The sequence below is a fragment of the Betta splendens genome, chromosome 4 (assembly GCF_900634795.4).
Source record: "Betta splendens chromosome 4, fBetSpl5.4, whole genome shotgun sequence".
NCBI lineage: Eukaryota > Metazoa > Chordata > Actinopteri > Anabantiformes > Osphronemidae > Betta > Betta splendens.
Window position 1 is genome coordinate 32,791,182 of NC_040884.2, and position 19,789 is coordinate 32,810,970.

The following is a 19,789-nucleotide window of genomic DNA, read 5'->3' on the forward strand; positions in this document are numbered from 1 at the left end:
AGAGGAAGGGAGACAGGACTGTTTCCTGTGGAGCTTCTGTGCTGCAGACCACGGTGTCAGACACAGTTCTGCAGGTGGACTTACTGGAGGCGGTTGGTGAGGTAGTCCATGATCCATGAGATCAGGGGGACTCCACCTGCATGGACCATGGATCAGCCTCTCAAAAGCCTTCATGATGTGAGAGGTCAGAGCCACGGGTCTGTAGTCATTGAGGACTCTGGAATGTGGCGTCTTATTCAACTCCTTGAGAGGGTCTGGACTTGGATTTTTCCCCAGTAGACGAGACGGTCTTCCATGCACCTTCAGGTCGGGGATAGGTGCCTCACTGTCGTTTGTGCTTACTGTATGGGCCAAAAGGTAGTGTGGTTTACCCAGCCTTCTTGGGGTCTCTAGAGGTAGTGTTGGAAAGTGCTCCAACTGGGAATCCCATTGTTCTGCTTGGGAATTTCAATGACGCAGGCAACGACAGTGACAGCTGGAGAGGTGTGATTGGAAGGAACGGCCTCCCTGATCGGAACCCGAACGATGGTATGTTATTGGAGTTCTGTTCTAGGCACAATTTGGCCATAACAAACACCATGTTCGAACATAAGGCACCAAGACACCCTAGGCCGGAGGTGATGATAGACTTTGTAGTCGTTTCACCTGACCTTCGGCCATATGTTTTGGACACTCAGGTGAAGAGAGGGGGTGAGCTGTCAACTGATCACCACCTGGTGGTGAGTAGGATCCTCAGGGAAGGAGGCTGGAACAACTTAATAGCAGTATTGTGAGGGTCTGTTGGGAATGTCTGGCTGAACCCCCTATCAGAGGGATCTTTAACGCACTACTCCAGGAGAGTTTCGACTAGATCCCCAGGGAGGTTGGAGACATTGTGTCTGAGTGGACCATGTTCTCCACCTCCATTGTCAACGCAGCTGTTCGGCGCTGTGGACACAGGGTCTCCGGTGGCTGTCTTGGTGGTAATCCCCGAACCGGTGGTGGATGCCATCAAGCTGCAGAAGGATTCGCTGGACCAGCTCTATACCCTTAGCAGGGTACTCGAGGGTCTGTGAATTTTTGCCCAAACGGTCTACATTTGTTTTGTGGACTTTGAGAAGGCATTTGTGGACGTCCTTTGTGGAATCCTGTGGGGGTGCTCCGGGAGTATGGAGTCCAAGGCTATTTGCTAAGGGCTGTTCGGTCTCTGTACAACCGGAGCAGAAGCTTTGTTTGCATTGCCAGCAGTAAGTCAGACCTGTTCCCGGTGCATGTTGGTCTTCGGTGGAACTGCCCTTTGTCACCAGTTCTGGTCATTATTTTTATGGACAGAATTTCTAGGTGCAGCCAGGGGCCGGAAGGGGTCTGGTTTGGGGACCACAGGATAGCATCTCTGCTTTTTGAGGATGACGTTGTCCTGCTGGCTTCATCGGACCAGCACCTCCAGCATGTGCTGGGATGGTTTGCAGCTGAGTGTGAAGGGGCTGGGATGAGAATCAGCTACTGCAAATCTGAGGCCATGGTTCTTGACTGGAAAAATTGCTTTGCTCTCTCCCAGTGGAGGAGTCTGGGGATTGAGGGAAGGAAGGATCAGTGATCAAATTGATCAGTGTGGTGGCTGCAGTAATGCGGTCGTGGTGAAGAAGGAGCTGTGCCAAAAGGTATAGCTCTCATATTATTGGTCAGTTCCTACCCTCACCTATGGCCATGATCTTTTGGGTTATGACTGAAAGGACAAGATTGCAGACACAGTTCAAGCAGGCGAAATGGATGGATGGATGGGTCTCCCCACAGAAATTAATATAGTCTGTGATGCAGTCAGTCCACAATGTCCTCCCCATGAGGTTCAGAGACAAAGTTCAGGAGTTTCTGCTGGCTTCCGTTAGCTGATCTCCAGTGTAAACATAGTTGTCGGCAGGTGACATGGCTGCTGTGCTCTGGCTCCTTGCGGATCTGAGCAAGGGACCCGAAATCCGAGCATAAAAAAGACAAAATGCTCTCTTGGACAACATGATCATTTAGGGCACACGTTAACTACTAAGACTAGTTAGAAATCACAGACACAGTAGATAAAAAGAACTAAGGAAAAAACACAAGAAAGGACGCCACAAAGAGAGGGCAATCGAAGTCTGCTGCAGCAAGGCTGCCCTCATGGCAACAAAAGATCTGGACATCCATGAAACAAAAAAAAAACGTCTCCACGTACTCAAAAATCTTTTCTCTACTGATTTACCCAACTACACTCTGTGTAACTCATGACTAGTGCGTACGACCTGTGACACACTAACAAAGGCTGACTGATAAGGCAAGCCTTCAATACACATACAAACAGGTGCATCAAATTAACGTAATAACCAGGACACGGGAAATAGCACACAATAAATCCAGGACGTGGAGTACCCAAAAACAATAATGTAATAAGTTTTGGCGACTGCCAAACTGGCAACTTGCTACCTGCATAGGTGGTGAAACTTTCATCCATCCATCTTCTACCGCTTAATCCCGGAGGGGTACACCCTCAACAGGTCGCCAGTCCATCACAGGGCAACACATAGACAAATAACCATTCACACCCACACCTACAGGCAATTTAGAGTGACCAATTAACCTTATGCATGTTTTCCGGACTGTGGAAGGAAGCTGGAGAACCTGGAGAGAACCCACGCGAATGCTAGGAGAACATGCAAACTCCTCACAGAAAGGCATCTGGTCCGCCCTGGGAATCGAACCCTTCTCGCTGTGAGGCGACAGTGTTACCCTCTACACCACTGTGCCGCCCCTGGTGGATCATGTGACACGATAATGAAGGTGGAGTAAACAAAACAAACTACAATGGAAGTGACTACAAAATAAAACAGGAAGTGGAAAGGAAATGAGTTCATGAATTCATGACAACTGCTCATTCTGTCTACGAAGTATTTCAGGATGCTATCATTCCAGTTTTACTTATTTAGAAATTAGGAGCTGCAGCCTAACGAGCAACAATCACATGGGTTTTACATATAATTAATCAGTGACAGGAGTTTGGTTGTATGGGATTGTTTAGAAGACACAGATGTAAAAATGAAATTAATCATTACTACTGAGAATTAATTATTATTATTAATTAATATTTTATACTTCAGTCCTTATTCTTCATTTTTTTTAAACTGTTTAGGCAAGTAAACTGCCATCATCTGATTGTTAACTTTTATTGTGTAACTTGTTTCAAGAATGAATACAGTAAAGCTTCATAAGGAATAGAAATCACTGATAAAGCAACATTGACTTTGACTTTGTTGAACTAAATGCACAAAATTTGTAGGGTGAAACTTTGTATTGAGCTGCTTATAAATATTCTACTGTGTTAATAAAGGACTCATTCATGTGTAAATGAGAGCTTGCCTGCATGAAGGCTTCTACTCTAAGACTGTTCACAACTGCAGCTGAAAACCAACAAACTCCAAACCATGACAAACATGTTCCTGATCCACATGTCTAAGCTGCAGTAGCCACTTCATTAGTTATTTGCAATTATTAGTGTTACCATCACAAATTATGATTAGTTGGAAATAGTCTAGTTGTTTCCAGTTTTTTGTGTAATTGAAATGTCTAACTGTATCTGTGGCTGCACATAGTTTTGACACATCTGCAAAACATTACCACCACAATGTGTGAATATTGTAACTATGAAGCAAATAAAGAGGAGCAATAGACGTTAAAGCCCTACTAGAACTACTGCAATACTCAAAGGGAGGAGGTTGGAGGACAACGGAGAGATGATTAACAGAATTCAGTTGAATTATTTTACAGATCCTCTCTGACGTCTTATCCACCTTTATGCACATTCAGTAGGTACATACTCTAACAAAAGTACAGTATGGACAGGGCACTAATGTGATATCATACCTGATATGAAATAAGCGTATCCCTACCCCCTGGCTATGGGCGAGAGGCGGGGTACACCCTGGACAGGTTGCCAGTCCATCACAGGGCAACACATATACAAAGAACCATTCACACCTATGAGCAATTTAGAGTCACCAATCAACCTAACGCATGTTTTTGGACCGTGGGAGGAAGTGTGAGAACCTGGAGAGAACCCACGCAAACACAAGGAGAACATGTGAACTCCACACAGAAAGGCACTCGGATTGCCTCCAGGAGTCAAACCCAGGGCCTTCTAGCTGTGAGGCACTGCACTGCACTGCTCTACAGTTGGTTTAAAAATGATATAATAACCATGACTGACCTATCTCCCGCCCTGCTATAGACTGGCGACCCGTCCAGGGTGTACCCTGCCTTTCGCCCATAGCCAGCTGGTTTAGGCTCCAGCACCCCCGCGACCCCGCATATGGGAATAATCGGCTTGGAAAATGGATGGATGGATGGATGGACTTGTCTCCCCAATGTCAGCATGAACTGAAGGTTGTCTTTGGTTTCTGGTTTAAGTCCTTATACCAAGACCGGATCTGTAGTGCTACTGTCAGGTGTACAGGGTGGTGTGTGGGTGTGGGGGTGGAGGGGTCTGCTTTGACACTCCCATCTGACTCAAACCTAATGGGGCGGTCGGGTCATGCTGTTTAATGGCAGTTAGCTGGCTGAGTGACAGCAGAGCACTGGGCCAGGGGCTCAGCTGCCACGGATTGCAGGTGTGCCACTGAGTTATGTGTCATTGTAGAGATGGGATAAGGTCGAGAAGAGACTCGGTCACTGAGGGAAAAACAATGCTAGAGGAGAGAGAAATGGGGGAGACAGAGGAAAGAGCGGGGAGACAAACATGAGGCTGTGGAAGACAAATTGAACAGAATGTATCACAAACAGGACCTTTCATCCATTTGTTCTGATCTAATTGCAGTAGGTAAAGTGTGACTGAATGGAGTGTATACACAAATCTAAAGACTGACAGAATGAGGGTGAGTGTTCTTACGTGCTGATCCCACACTGCCAGCAACTTAAGTTGGAAATGTCACCATATCGTAAAGCTTACCTTTAGTATCGTTCGTGTTTTAGGAGTATAGAATTTTTTATCAACCGTCCAACATCCCTAATGTTTGCATTTCAGTATTAATGTTACTGTTTGAATTACTGTATACAGAGACTATACTGGTGGCGACTATACATTTGACCAACCAGCAAACTGTAGAGACAAGAGTTGCAGCTTATGAGACACAAAACAACAGATTATCCCTTAATCTGAATTTACTGTAGTATTGTGCAAGATTTAAGATTGAAAAGAATAAAATAATTTCACAACCGGGTCCAAAAAACAGTAGCACTGGAGTGAATCTGTTCAGAGCTGTACCGGCTAAATCGTAGCCTTTAAGGTTTTAAAGGTGCAGGTTAACTTGATGATAGCGTCAGAAATAATTATGATATTCACTGTTTTTTCCCTTTTTCATTTGGTTATTTTTTTGTTATTTCCACAGCGCATTAACTTCGGTCAACCTGGCTCCTACAGTTAGAAAACATTGGACCAGCGTTTGTTTCCGTTTTCTTGCTTTAAATATTTGAATATGGAATTCAGCAAATTACACAGGATTACAAGCTGCACACTGGGAGAGATGGCAGTTCATTCAACAAATACATTCTGTATGAAAATGGATGACTCATTCAAAATAGCAATGAATCAAGCTGTCATGCATATTTAAGTCATATTTTAATGGTCATTCAGCTAATTATGTTGGCTGCCTTTCGCTCTATGATAGTGTTGTCATGGAAGATCTTATTAGTGCAGCCAATGAAACTCATACATCATGTTACAGTGATATACTGTGCAAACTGTGGACTGTGGGAGGAAGAACCAGAGAACCTGGAGAAAATCCACAAAGATATGAGGAGAACATGCAAACTCCGCACAGAAAGGCACCCAGGCGCCTCAAGCCCAGGACCTTCTGTGATGCAGAAGAACTTTACAGGGACTAAATGACGTTTGCTTATGTACCAGTCCCCAAAGTGAATTCCCATCTCACATGGAAGAACGGTGTGCTGATGAGCCATCTAACTATCTTTTGGATTATTTTACTATATCATTGCTTTATGCGTCAAGTACAAACAGTTCTATTATTGCACTTGCAGTAATAAAATATAAATGTAATAGTCAACATATGTATCACTGTGTGTATCTGCGGAGCAACATCTTGCAGGTAAAAGAAACCAACCATTTCTAACCAAATGCCCCTTTCCCTGATTTATTCTTCATCATTTCACTTTGCTTTACATTTCTACAGTTCATTTCTATATTTCCTCCTCCCACCTCGTTTCCCAGGAGGCTGTCATACTGCTCTAAGCTGCATAGTGTAGGATAAAAAAATGACTTTAACTTAAATTGCAAACAAATATATAAACGCCAAAATAAATAAATATGAACAACAATATGCAGAAGTAAATACATAAAGAAAAATAAAGAAAAGTATCCGTCTGTTTGTCTGTCTGTCACCACCAGTCCGACAAATAATCAGTGCAGAGTCATGTTCTCACAATCCAAACACATTAGTAAGATTAGGAGATGTAATGTAGAGGAGTGCAGGCCAGGGTCACTCATAACATGCCCTCTGGGAGCAGACACTCATGTAGCACAAGCCCATAATTGGATTCAGACGCTGCCTACATATAAAACAAGTTTCAGATATAATGGATGGATAAATACTTCAAATGCTTCACATACAGCTGATTATTGATCACTCAACATTTCTAGGCTGAAATCACTATTGATTTAGATCCTGTTCAGAATGAAGGATGACGTATACTCAGTCAGATCAGAGGCTGCGATTGTGTGTGACTGGCGTAAGTGGAGCACTGTAGCAAATAATGGGAGACAATGACTGGAGTAATGGATGAGCTACAAAAGTCACCTTGAGTAAACAGAATTCATCATTCACATGCAAACATACAGTACACACTTGTACGTAGCGTCCACACTGACCCCCAACACAGAACTTGTTGTACTACAATTGGTGACATTATACAATGTGTGAATTCTGCCTTTATCGTGCCAGAAAAAAACAACTTTTTTTAAAGAAATAATGGAGATGGATTTGTGTTCCTACTACCTACTACCGCCTCAGTGAAACTATACTGTGAACACTGACCATAAACCGGTAACTTTAGACTCAATGCAAACTAAAGGCTGAGGCATCACCCCTCTCTGCTCTGACAAAGATATTCAACAAACTCCTGTGAAATCCTGGATTTAATGTGGGCAGCCCCCAAGTGGGTAAATGATTGAGTCTAACCCTGAGTTCCCCTTGAACACCTCTGAGGCTTTTGCTGAAATGTCCCTGGTGGATTTCTGTGATTGGTTGGAAACATAAAGCTCGGCTGACAGCACCTAAATCTGCACTTGTTGCAGCCATTCCTTTGAGAGATGAAATAAGAAAAAAGCTACACTGAACCTCATATATCCGCCAAGCCGGCTACTAATTAGTGAATAACCTCAATGAGATCACTTTGAAGCCACCCTCCACATCAGCAGCCTCTCAGCTTTGCTCCAGACAGACACTGCTGCTGCTTCTCTTCTTTTTGTTCCTCCTCATTTCCTAATGGTACTGTAGGCTGACAGGAGCAAGCACAACAGGTGTCCCACTCACACACAGATAAACGAACACACACACACACACACACACACACACACACACACACACACACATACATACACACACATACACACAAACCCTGATGGCTTCAGTCCACCGTTTGCTTGCTGGGCGACATGCATCATTAACAGCTTTTAAACTGCAGAGGTGTCCTGCCTGGAGGATCCTCTAACAGGCTGTATGACCCCCCTCCCGTTGCCTCACATCATCCCACCCACCACACACACACATACGCTCCTTAAAGTGTCACTAAAGAGGCTTAACAGCCCATTCCAAGGAGCATGCATGGGGCATTTGTACTCCATTCCAAAAGCTACAAGCTCCAAACGCTACGTCTCTGAGTGCCCTTATGGAGCAGACAGTTATGTGCTGAGCTGGTTAAGGGCAGCAGCAGGTGAGTGAAGGCATTTACTTATTTACCAGTAATTCTCCCAAAAATTAGGGAATTGTACAAGTGGGTAAAAGTTTATAGCTTTGTTACAGCATATTGGCAAATGTTCAGGAAAATGTTATTAGGACAAATATGTCATGATTTGAAACGTCAAACAGGTAAAGTGGGCAGGACTTTGCTTTAAGGTTACCGCATTAGATGGTTGACTGAAGGTATTGACTAACCTCCTCTCTGGGCAATTGTGTATTTCAAACCAAGCTCCGGCTGGTTCAGCAGAGCTGATGATCCTTTAACAAATACGATAAACAAGTCAACAACGTCTGCACTGCATCACAGCACAGTAAAGCTTTACGGAGCTTGTTTTTACTGAAGACCTTTACCAACATGTTGACGCTACTAAAAGGGTTTCTAGGTTGATTTGGATATTGCATTGGTTTGTATGTAGCGAAGCATAAACATTTAAAAACGCATAACAGAAACTGTACTTCGTTTACGTGTTTCTGTAATGGTTTTACTGTACAACAGAGCTGATATGAAATACTCATATCCCGAATGATATTAAATCCATTACATTAACCATCCGTTTTAAACAAGCAAAGAACAAGACGTTACTGTGAGACGCAATCTAAAATGGCTTCACGGTTCACAGCCATGAATAAAAAGAATGACTGTGAATAAAGGTGAAATAGAGACCTAGAGAATAGAGGTGAAAGAGCGATCTATTATAAATATTACACATAAATCTGATATCCTGTCATATTAGTCGGGTGAATCTGTGGTCTGAAAAGGTTTTTTATCGATTATTCTGCGATTTTCTTAGAATTCCGTAAAACACTTTCGTGTTCCATAAACAAAACTAAATGTAAAAGCATTATTAGCGTCTACAATTTTACAAACATAACAACAGAAAACCTCCATACAGTTGTTGCGGACATACAATAACAGAAATTCTGCTACAGTATAATAAAATGTTACAGTAAAAAACACCGAACAGCGTTGCAAAGTGCAAAGAAAATTTAAAGACTATTTCCCCAAAAACAAACAGCAAAGCGATAATTCTTCCTATAATCATGTTCAAAATACTCCAGCAATCGTATGATCTCAGAACTGTGCAGTGTATCTTTAATTCCAAGCCTTTGTAGCGACAGCAGCAAACGCGAGGGCATCCCAGGCGAACCACAAAGCCAAGGGTTAAAGACGACGCCACGCTGACTCTCACTAAACGACATACTACGCCATTTTACTAGCTCTTTATTTCGCCGTCACCGTAAAGCAGCTCCAACTTCCTGTTCATTCACAAGCCAGTTAAGGATGAGGATGAAAGAAGCACAATGGAAAAAAAAGGAAACGTTGTTTCAACAACATTAAGGGAAGGTCATTGTCTGTTGGCTTACCCTGAGAGAGCTGCAGAGGGCCTGAACCTGCCAGAACCTATCCACCACGACCGGCAGCGGGACCTGCGAGAGACCAGAACAACAAAGACAGTTTGTGACAAAGCTGAGGCGCCTCAGTCCGAGAGGAGTGAAATCAAATGTGACATTTTTCATTTATTTGTAAATGCCTCCTTGGCGGCACACTCAGCCGAAACGACAGTTGGGCTCTTACCAAGTTAAGGGGAGCTGATGGTGGAATAGAGGGATCCTGACAGAGGTTGTAATGAGATGCCGCATTAGGGCCGCTCTCTCATCCACTCTCCCCTCTCTCGCCCAGGAGCACGCCCTTCACTTGCAATCTACTACCCCAACCATTTGGCAATGGTGAACCCCATGAAAAACTACGCTACCCTCTGTGGAGCTCCAATTAGACATTCTTTCAGCAGGGACACATTTGATGCAACAAGGACCATGGAACATTTGGAGGTTTTGAAAATGTTTCACATTTTACCAAGCAGATTATTTGGTAGCAATGTTATTAAATAAAAATCACATTACAGCACAATGTCATATGATTTTCACGTATATATATATATATATATATATATATATATATATATATAATATATATATATATATATATATATATATATATATATATATATACTGTTTAGTCCCATTGCACGTAGTTGTTTTAAGTGGTTGTTTTATGAGTGCTTTACATAATATTTGTCTTGATGATCATGATCCATTGCCTAACCCAAATGAACACAAACTTAAATAATAACTTATAACAGTCATTATTGGCTTTGGCTTTGCTGCTTTTTTATAACAACTAGACATTAATGGCCTGCCAGCCTAATAAGAAAGCCTGCAGGTTAATTATTCATTTGTGTATTTGCTGTTTTTAAAGCATTTCTATTTGCAATAGACGAAATTTTAGCAAAAAATAAATTGAATGATTAATCAGATGAACTATTGTTTTATTTATTGTATTCATAACAAAGTCCCCACACCTCGCACTAGCTCACTGGGTGCTGCACTGCGGCTACCCATTGCTCCCCTTGGGATGGGTAAAAATGCAGAGATTAACTTCCCCAACGTGGGATTATTAGAGCTCAGGTATAAAAAAAATAAAAATTTGAAACAGAATTTTTTACAGTACCACGTCCACTGCTGCTGAATTGTAAATTATGTTAAATAAACTATATATCATAACATCTTTTTCATCAATTACGAAGTTACAATACAGCTATAGTCCTGTGGTGGTTTTTACCACAGGACACAAAAATTGAACTTCTGTATAATACAACAATAACATTGATATCAGGTTCTTCAGGCTCATCTTTCTTACAGCAGTTTGTTTTTTTTCCTGCATGTTGCTAACCTGCCCTACCTGTGTACCTGTCCGTACACCTTGGATTGGATTTTGACCTCAGCTTGGTTTTGGATTTGTCTACTGGTGTGTTTTGGTGACAGGATTTGGTTTGGCGCTTGAGCAGCTTGGACTGTGATGAGAGATTGTTATTGTTGCTGTATTAGTGATTCACTATTGTCTGGACTTCAGCTTCTGTAGAACTACCTGAAAGTTTTCACTGCGGGCTCCTAGAGATCACCTGAAAGCATGTTCGCCTTCACAAACTGTCGTTCAACTCCAGCAAAGAGATGCTCACCTGACTTACATGTACCAGCAGCCTCCCCCTGAAAGGAAGAGGTCGCCCTATTTCTTTGACGTGTCATCTCCGGACCACCAGGAACCAAGGCTGACGTGGTCATCTCCAGACCATCAGGAAATAGAGCTGGAGGGGACCACTTCACCAGACCACCAGGGTCAATTTTGGACCATCAGGAACTGAGGCAGAAGTGGTCTTCACTGGAGTGTCAGGAACAAGGACTTGACTTAGGTGATGAGCTGGAGCTTGTTCTGGATTAGAGGATTGTACCGGAGCATTAGCAGGACTTGAAAGCCGTGCTGGAATATGAGCAGGTCGTGAAAGCTTAACCGGGGCTGGAGCTGAAACTTGAATGCTGAACTGGTGCTGGAATTAGGCTCAAACGCTCAACTTGTATATAGGCAGGCCAAAGACCAGCGAGACGACACGGACCTGAAGTGAAGCTGGAGCTGAGGCACAGGCTACAATGAGTCAGCCGAGGAACAGGAACATGGGTCGAGACGTGAGCTGGGGTTCATCAGGAAACTGAAGAGGGGATTTTGACTGGAGACAGACAAGGAGCTTGGGCGTCTTGGAAGATTAGAACTGGAGTCTCGGCGGACGTGGCACGCAGAGCACATTCCTGCTCAAAGCGCATGGTGTCCAATTTATACCACAGTTCCTTCACTCCCGGGTAGTCGAGCTTCTAATGTCACTTAATTCATAAAGTGATTTTAACCTGGCTTCAAGGGTGGGCGCTTCGGTGGTGTCCCTCAGAAACTCTGAGTAGCAAATAGGGAAGTTCTTGGACCAGGTGGAATCCATGAGGTTGCAAATATAACCAGACTCAAAACAATAAAAAGTCTGATGGGCTGGGGGCTGGCTGCGTCCAAATGTGGCCAGATTATTCTGTTAAGAACACTGTAAGGAACAACAAAAACCAACTGGCAGGACTTGAGAGAGTGCCAGAATGCTGACTGACGGGGTTACAAGAACAGACAATCTGGCTAAGACCTGAGGGAGTACTGGAGCATGGCTTCACAACTAAATGATAACAGCTGGGATGTCACATGACTATGGTTAAGTGGAACAGGATACAGAACAGGCAGGATCATACAGGAAATTACCAAAATAAGACAGGAAATGGTGAGCAACAGTGACTAGGAGTCCCAATTCCTGACACATTGTGATTAGTGTAAGTCTGTCATTAGCATTAAGCACTCATTGAATCCCAGCAGACTATTAATATTTCCCCTTTTTTATAGATACACTGATTGCATCCAGAACACCTGGTTGGATCTGAACACTCTACTCCAGTACTCACATACTGATAATTGTACAGTAAACTTCCATTAGACCCAGTCATTTTCAGCCTGTTCTCTGAGCTCTCACTAGTCAGTTCTAAAACCATAATAATTGAAAGTAATGACTGAGCCATAATTTACCCTCACAAACTGGGTCATGTTGGGAAAAGGTCTCAGTGGAGGAGCTTGCAAAGAAAATGAACCATTCCATACAAGTGTGTGCAGTGCCCTCCAAACTCTCCTCATAGAGCGTGTGCTATATATTGGGCAGCATGCGTGAGGTGAGTTATGTACTTCATTAAGCTCAAGTAATTTCCCTTCCAGATATCACGTCGCCTTCAAGCCTCTCAGTAATCTATCCTAGCAGCCATCAGCTAAATTTAGCTCTGAGCACAAAGCCACAGCTTGTCATAACAAAGTAGGTAAAGGTGTCTGACTGAGGCAAAGTTGGCCAAGGTGCCATTAAAAGAGAAAATGGTTTATATAAGCTGTAAGTTAAGCTGTGTTTTAAAGTGGTATCTAATTGATCCGAACTCATTTTACTCCGTTGCAATTTTACTGTTGTAATAATAGCATCAGCTGGACTAATCAGACTAGAATATATTGTATCAAAATTATATTATACTTTCAGACAACATTATCTGGGTGACTGAAAATTCACCAGCAAAAGTCGCTGTAGTTCAAGTGATGATTGATACGTGTTGCAACTACTGACAGACATTGAGCACACTCTCACGTACGGTGGCAATGATATTAAAACTACTCTCATATGGGATCATCTTGCAAACACATGACAGATCAGAAAGACAATCTAAGACTCGCAGTCTAACGCTGCTTCCTGTGACTGTTTACAAGAATGTTTTGCATGTAAAAAACTATATATATATATATATATATATATATATATATATATATATATATATATATATATATATATATATCTACATTCCTCTTTGGGTCTCAAACCGATTCCATTGAGGGCCGTGTCCCTGCTGGTTTTTCCAGCTCTCTCCTGATCACCTTGATCAGTTGTGTCAGTTGGCATTTCCAGCTTGTCATTGACTGAACACACCTGGTCAAGGTGATCAGTAGGAGCTGGGGCAGCGAGAGGTGGAAAACCAGCAGGGCAACGGACCTGGTCGACATTACTTTGACACCCCGGCTCTAGGAGCTCCCTGCCTATTCTACATTAAACAGCATTAAGTGGAGTAATGTGGCTGCTACAATAGCTTAGAATGTTACAGATATTTTAATTGAGAAACATATGGTATTAATAAAACAACAACTCTTACTCCTTTATAATAACATGAATATCAATGGTAGTAATAGTAAGTGAATGCGTAGAATACCTAACACATCTCCAATGCAGAGTAGTGCATGATAAGACAAAAAATAATGAAATCACTCACGAAAAGTCTCTCTTTTTTGCCTGTGTTTAACTGACTCGGATCTTTAAGTCTCGATCAGTGAAGTGAACGAATCATTTCGAGTCATTCGTTCATTTTGTTCATTTACAGCAGGTGACGCTGTGTGCGTTGTAATAATGGTCACGATTCTCAAACACTATATACTGAAGACAACACGGTTTGCTTAAATAAATTATAATCACAAAATGCCACAAACAATTCAAACCATGTGAAAACCTAGCAAATACGCACCACATTAAAGTGGCTTATGTCCTGCATATTCCTGCCATTGTTGTTTAACAGCGCGACAGTCGCTTGGTAGCGGTCACATGATAAATGAATGAACGAGTGAGTGATCTGTGAAGGTCCGTATGAACGAATCAGGAACGAACTGGAGCGTTTGCTGAACGCTACAGAGCCTGCGCGGCTCGGCTGTCGCGTGACAAGTGAATGAACGAATGATCTGTAAAGAACTTTTACATGACGGCTGGTAGTGAACAAGTGAAAGTAAAAATTATTTTGACAATTAATGACTATTGATGACTGATTTAGTGTTAGAGTATACTACAAAATCAACATGTTGATATAATGTATTGATTTACAAACACACTTTACATTATATACACAATAAAACTACACACATCTACAAGAATCAAAGACCACTAATTAATTATGATTCCAATAAAGTATGTCGGACGTCAGTTGAAAAATATAAATGTCAAAATCAGACATGATTCATTTCCTTGTTTATTAGTCCGCACAGCACCGGCCAACCAACAAAAGTGTGTGTATGATTCGATAAGATATAGATATGACTTTATTGATCCAACAATGGGGAAATTCCTGTGTTTCAGCAGCAGTATAACAGTACAGAGGCAGACAGAGGAAACGGAAAACAACAACAGTAATAAATAATAACTAGACTATTAGACAGGTAGAGGCGGTTAACATGACAGTGAACAGGAGCAGGAAATGAAAAATGAAAATTGTAAGAATTAATGTTTTTTCAGAATCACTTTAATTGCAATTTGAATACAAATTAAGTCATTTTGCATACAGACAATGCATGTCTGCCTTTTCTACTCTTGTATTGTGCAGTCCTTGCTCAATTAAGCTTTCACCTGAATTATCACATGGTTTCATCTTCAATTAAAAATTGTAGGTTCAATTTCCCTGCAGACTTAACTACAGGGGAGTGACCTTATTTGACACAGAGTTAAATGGACCAGCATGAATGTTTTCTGTGGGTATGTAAGAGGAAAGCCTGGCTGTTAAAAGTCCACCATTTTCCCATTTCTCTATGTCATGGATGCCTGACAGGCTGTAATTTTCATTCTCTCACTCCAGCGGAGCCTACTGAGCTGGAGATTATGGAGATGACGGTTTGGATTTTTAAGCACCCCCTTCATCCTGTTTTAAATCTCTATAATGTCTGAGCATAAATAAAAACAGATGCCTTTTATAAAACAAGCAGGCAGTAGAGCTGAATAACATTGTGCTTCAGTGAGCTCACATTTATTACTGTCGCTGTTGAGTGTTTCCTTTAGTCAATGTCAATCTACATGTCAATGAGAACCCCTTTTGAGTAATGGCTCTAAGGGAGTCTAGATTAAAAATCTGTCATTTTCTTGTCAGTGTCAATTTTATCATTCTTTCTGTCAGTTATCCAGTATTGTTCATGTGTAAAGCTCTGTGTTAACCAATTATTAACACTGAAAACAACTGCTGTCACAACTAACTGGAGCTTTAATAAAAAAATCACAGTCAACCCATCATTAGTGGTGATGTCAATTAATCTACTGGAAATAGGGTTTGGTGGTGACAGTGACCTGCTCCGATCAGGGGTCAACTGTGAGAGTGTGTTGGTGGTCACTCCAGCATTAAATGAAGCACATGGCTTGACTCATCCCACTGTCTCTTTAGATGAGGATCTCTCTGAAGGAATCCTCCTTGGGGGAGTCAGACCATTTATGAGCTGTTACAGGAAAAACTTGCCCTGTACTGTATGTCATAGATCATGAAGTCTACCATTTAATTTAGGAAACATACTGGAAAAATTAAGATTGTATTATGTGTACTGTAAATGCAGGACCTGAAAAGTAGAAAAACAACGGTTCCAACAAATCAGAATCAGATAAGCTTTATTGCCAGGTCCTGTCGAACGCACTTTACAGAACGAGGAATTTGACTTGGTGTTGGCAGGTGGTGCATCTCAGCATAAAAAGGTGCAGACAGTACAACATACAACATGACATGGTACAAATAATTGGAATAGTGCAGTGAGGGATAGATTAAAAAAAAGTTATGAACTGACTCAACACAGTGGAGTGAAGTGGGTGTGTCTGTGGACTGGGATGGTGGGACCTGTAAGTGGCAGCCATAGTCCTTGGGTTGACATGTCACACAACACCTGACTGAAAGGGACTCAAATGCAATAATACCCAGACTTGGAGAGATGTTTCTTATTAGTAGTTATGGGAAGTTCCGTTCTTTCAACTGACTCGCATCTTCAAGTCTCGTTCAGTAAAGTGAACTAATCAATTCGAGTCAGTCGTTCATTTCGTTCATTTACAGCAGGTGGCGCTGTGGACGTTGTAATAATGGCCGCAATTCTCAAACACTCTATACTGACCAGTAGCAATGCAAACCATGTGAAAACCTAGCGAATACGCACCACATTAACGTGACTGATGTCCTGCATCTTCTCTACCATTGTTGTTTAACAGCGCGACAGTCGCTTGGAACGGACTGGAGCGTTTGCTGCTCGCTACAGAGCCTGCACGGCTTAGCGATCACGTGACAAGTGAACGAACGAAAGACCCATGGGAAGGAGTCCCCAAAGAACTGTAGTACGTGGTGCTGCCACAGAGCCTGAGCTGTGAACGATGAACTATGAACGAGAACGATGAACTAAACCGCGCAGCCCGAGCTGCCTGTTACGTGACGGCAAACACACTTTACATTATATACATAATAACACTACACACATCTACAAGAATCAAATACCACTAATTAATTATGATTCCATGAATAAATAATATATGTCGGCTGTCAGGTAACAAAAAAATAAACGTCAGAAATCAGACATCGCTCATTTCCTTGTTTATCAGTCCACACAGCACCGTAACTGAGCCACAGCTGTGACGTAACAAAAGAACGAACGAACGATCCATATGAATCCGTATAAACGAATCACGAACGAACTAGAGCACTTGCTGCTCTACAGAGCCTGCGCAGTCCAGCTGTCACGTGACAAAAGAACTAATCCTTGAGGAACGACGCTCAGTTGAGTCAATCCTGAACTAATCATTTCTGTTTCTGGTCCTGCTGACTGGGCTTAAGCCGCTGCTGCCATGTGGCGAAAGAAGGTACTGCACGTACTGAACGAGTCGTTTACTGAGAGGACTCGTTCCTCCCGAGTCATTTGAAATATTAGTTCATATTGAACGAATCGTTCATGAATGACACATTACTACTTATTAGTCCAGCCTGACCTGCGACAGGCGTTCAGACAACTCTAATGTCAGGAACATTACGAACAAAAATCACCTCTCTGAGCAAGAACTAAATAATTGGAACTTACAAATACAAACGTACTTACTAACTGAAAGCATTGCTTTCTGCAGGGAAAACAAATCTCAATTTAGAAAGACTGTAAATAAAAATCGCTGTGAAGCAGGATAACACAAAGTCACTATGCTGACTAAATTTACGCGACAAATGCCAGAGGTCAGGAATGTGGATCCAGAGTAGCAAGATGATCGATTGTTCTTGTAAAGTAGGGTTAAGTAGGAATTATATATTTATTAGCGAATAGATTATCGAGTTTTTGTTTACTGCCGGTTGCGTGCCGCCTTGTTAAATTTCACGCTCTCTCACAGCCCCCACAAAACCGAAGAGATTTGAAGCATGCAGCTGTTGGATGGGGCTCTACATCAAGATGGCGGATCCTACTGTTGGGCCCAAGAATCTACTTCACTGAAGTCCTTCCACCTACACCTGAACTGCTCCATACCTTGAGACTTTACACGTTGCTTTGCACAACAGAAAAACAAACCATTTGCCTGCACTTTCAGGTGTATTTGGTCTGGCCTGGTACGATGAAATGAAGACCAACAAGGAGAAGAAGTCCAGAGGCCAGTCCAGGGATACTTTGACATGTCCACAGTGTGACTTCAATCAGCTGACCCAAGAGTTTATGGGTATGACGCTGATGGAAAGCTACGCAGAGAGTACACAGGTAAAGTACTGGAACCACATCACATCCTGACTGAGGGAAAAGCTTCAAACACATGTAACCTTGCGTTTCTTCCATGTTAATTGGGAGGACGCACATACACATGCACGTATCTCGTTCATCCATTCTCTTATTAAGCCGTCCGAGAACACGGTGGCACTGGCGCACATCAGATGCATTTACAGCTTTATTTTTCAATAGACATGTACAGGTTAAAACACACACAGTAGACACTTTGTTGTTATCAATTTGTCTTGTCTTATGTGTCGGAAGTCAAACTTCCGCTGGTTGCACACATATAATGTCACCACCGGCGCCACAACGGGAAATCATTAGTTGTACAGTATGTGTAGTCTTGTCAGTAAGGGGGAGTTTATATGTCATTGTCTTGTATTAATGATAAACTTTATTAATAAAGTAACAATCTATAAAACCCTGGGTTTTAAAACATAATGCAAATGTTTAAAGAAATACTATATTCCTAGTATTCACCCGTAGTGGGTTCCTCCTGGAAGTGGGTGGAGCCTGGCTTATAAGGGGGGAGGCCAGGCTCACAGTCGAGATCACAGGTTTTTTGACACAAGGCATGCAAGAAGGACACAGACATTGTTTGCATCACTTGTTTTTTCTTATGTTACTCCCTTGTTAGGCTAAGGTACTTTTTTGTCACCTGTATTAAAAACTGCACTGTGGGTTTGCACTGTTTACGCCCTCTCTTTGTTTTGTTGGACATTGTCCCGTCTTGGGTGAGCTGTTGGGGCTCACTTGTTACAAAACTAATCAATGTGAAACGTGCCTCTGTGTGTCTGTGTTTGTGTGGGTCAGTTGCTGGTGGTCAGTTCTCATGGACTGCAACACCATCCGAGACCTTGTAGATACCTGCACAGCGCTGATGGACAACCATCCACCTCTACAGAGTCAACCAGAAGACGCCACTGGAAGGCTCATCCTACATCAGTGGGACTGTAGATGAGGCTGCAGATGGTTGAAGCCTGTCATAATTAACTAGAACCGGAGCGCTTGCTGCTCGCTACAGAGCCTGCGTGGATCCACTGTCAATTATGGACGAACGAACGATCCATTTGAATGAATCCCAAAAGAACTGCAGTACTTGGTGCTCACCACAGAGCCTGAGATGTCCTACTGGAACACAGAGTATACAAAGGTTCTGAGGCTGAATCCTGTGTTACCTCAGAGGCCACTGCAGCATCAGCAGGCAGAAGACTCTGGACTGGCGACAACTCCCTGTGAGCCTGTGGCACCATCAATGTATAACTTAATCAGCTCTGCTGCCATGGCCTCATCAGCCGCTTCTGTCATCGTCAACCCTCCTCCTGCCATCACCACGGATGCCATCTCCATCACCTTTTCTTGCAGACAGCTCATGAAATGGGTCTGAAGCTCCAACGACAAGTAGAAGACCTATAATGGCTGGTTAGTCTAGTTTGAGTGCACATCAGGGAAGAAGACAACTGTTTCTGTGTTTTGACTGACCTGTTCATCTGCATGGACTCATGGACTCACACACACACACACACACACACACACACACACACACACACACACACACACACACACACACACACTTAGTACGTGAAACTTAAAATAAAGATTTTCAAGATAAAAAAAAATTTTGTTATTGAATTTGACACATGGTTCAACCAGTGGTTAGGGATTTCATCAAGAAAAAATAGCATTTGTTGCTAACCTATAGGAAAGTAAGGATAATTAATGAATTTGGAAAAGTTAAATTTTAGCACTATGAGAAACACTAGAATTCTCAGAGGATTAGAGATCTTTGTCTTGCCTTAATTTACAACTGCAGGCCGTCTCCCGTTACCGGTTTAGAAGAGCGAGAAGTCCGCCTCTTGAT

General features: G+C 42.4%; 1 protein-coding gene across 4 annotated transcripts in view; it reads right to left on the minus strand.

Moving 5' to 3' along the window:
* LOC114853122 (inactive N-acetylated-alpha-linked acidic dipeptidase-like protein 2) overlaps window positions 1–19,789 on the minus strand; it is a 539,927-nt gene that overhangs the window by 475,355 nt on the left and 44,783 nt on the right. For 2 of the 4 annotated variants that reach the window (XM_055508329.1, XM_055508330.1), the window contains exon 1: window positions 9,339–9,479. The exons of 1 other annotated variant lie outside the window; for it this stretch is intronic. The gene's annotated coding sequence lies outside the window, so the exon portion shown is untranslated. Of the gene's footprint in view, window positions 1–9,338; window positions 9,480–9,549; window positions 9,626–19,789 lie in introns of those variants that run through there. One more of the 4 variants, XM_029146091.3, reaches the window with a different exon arrangement.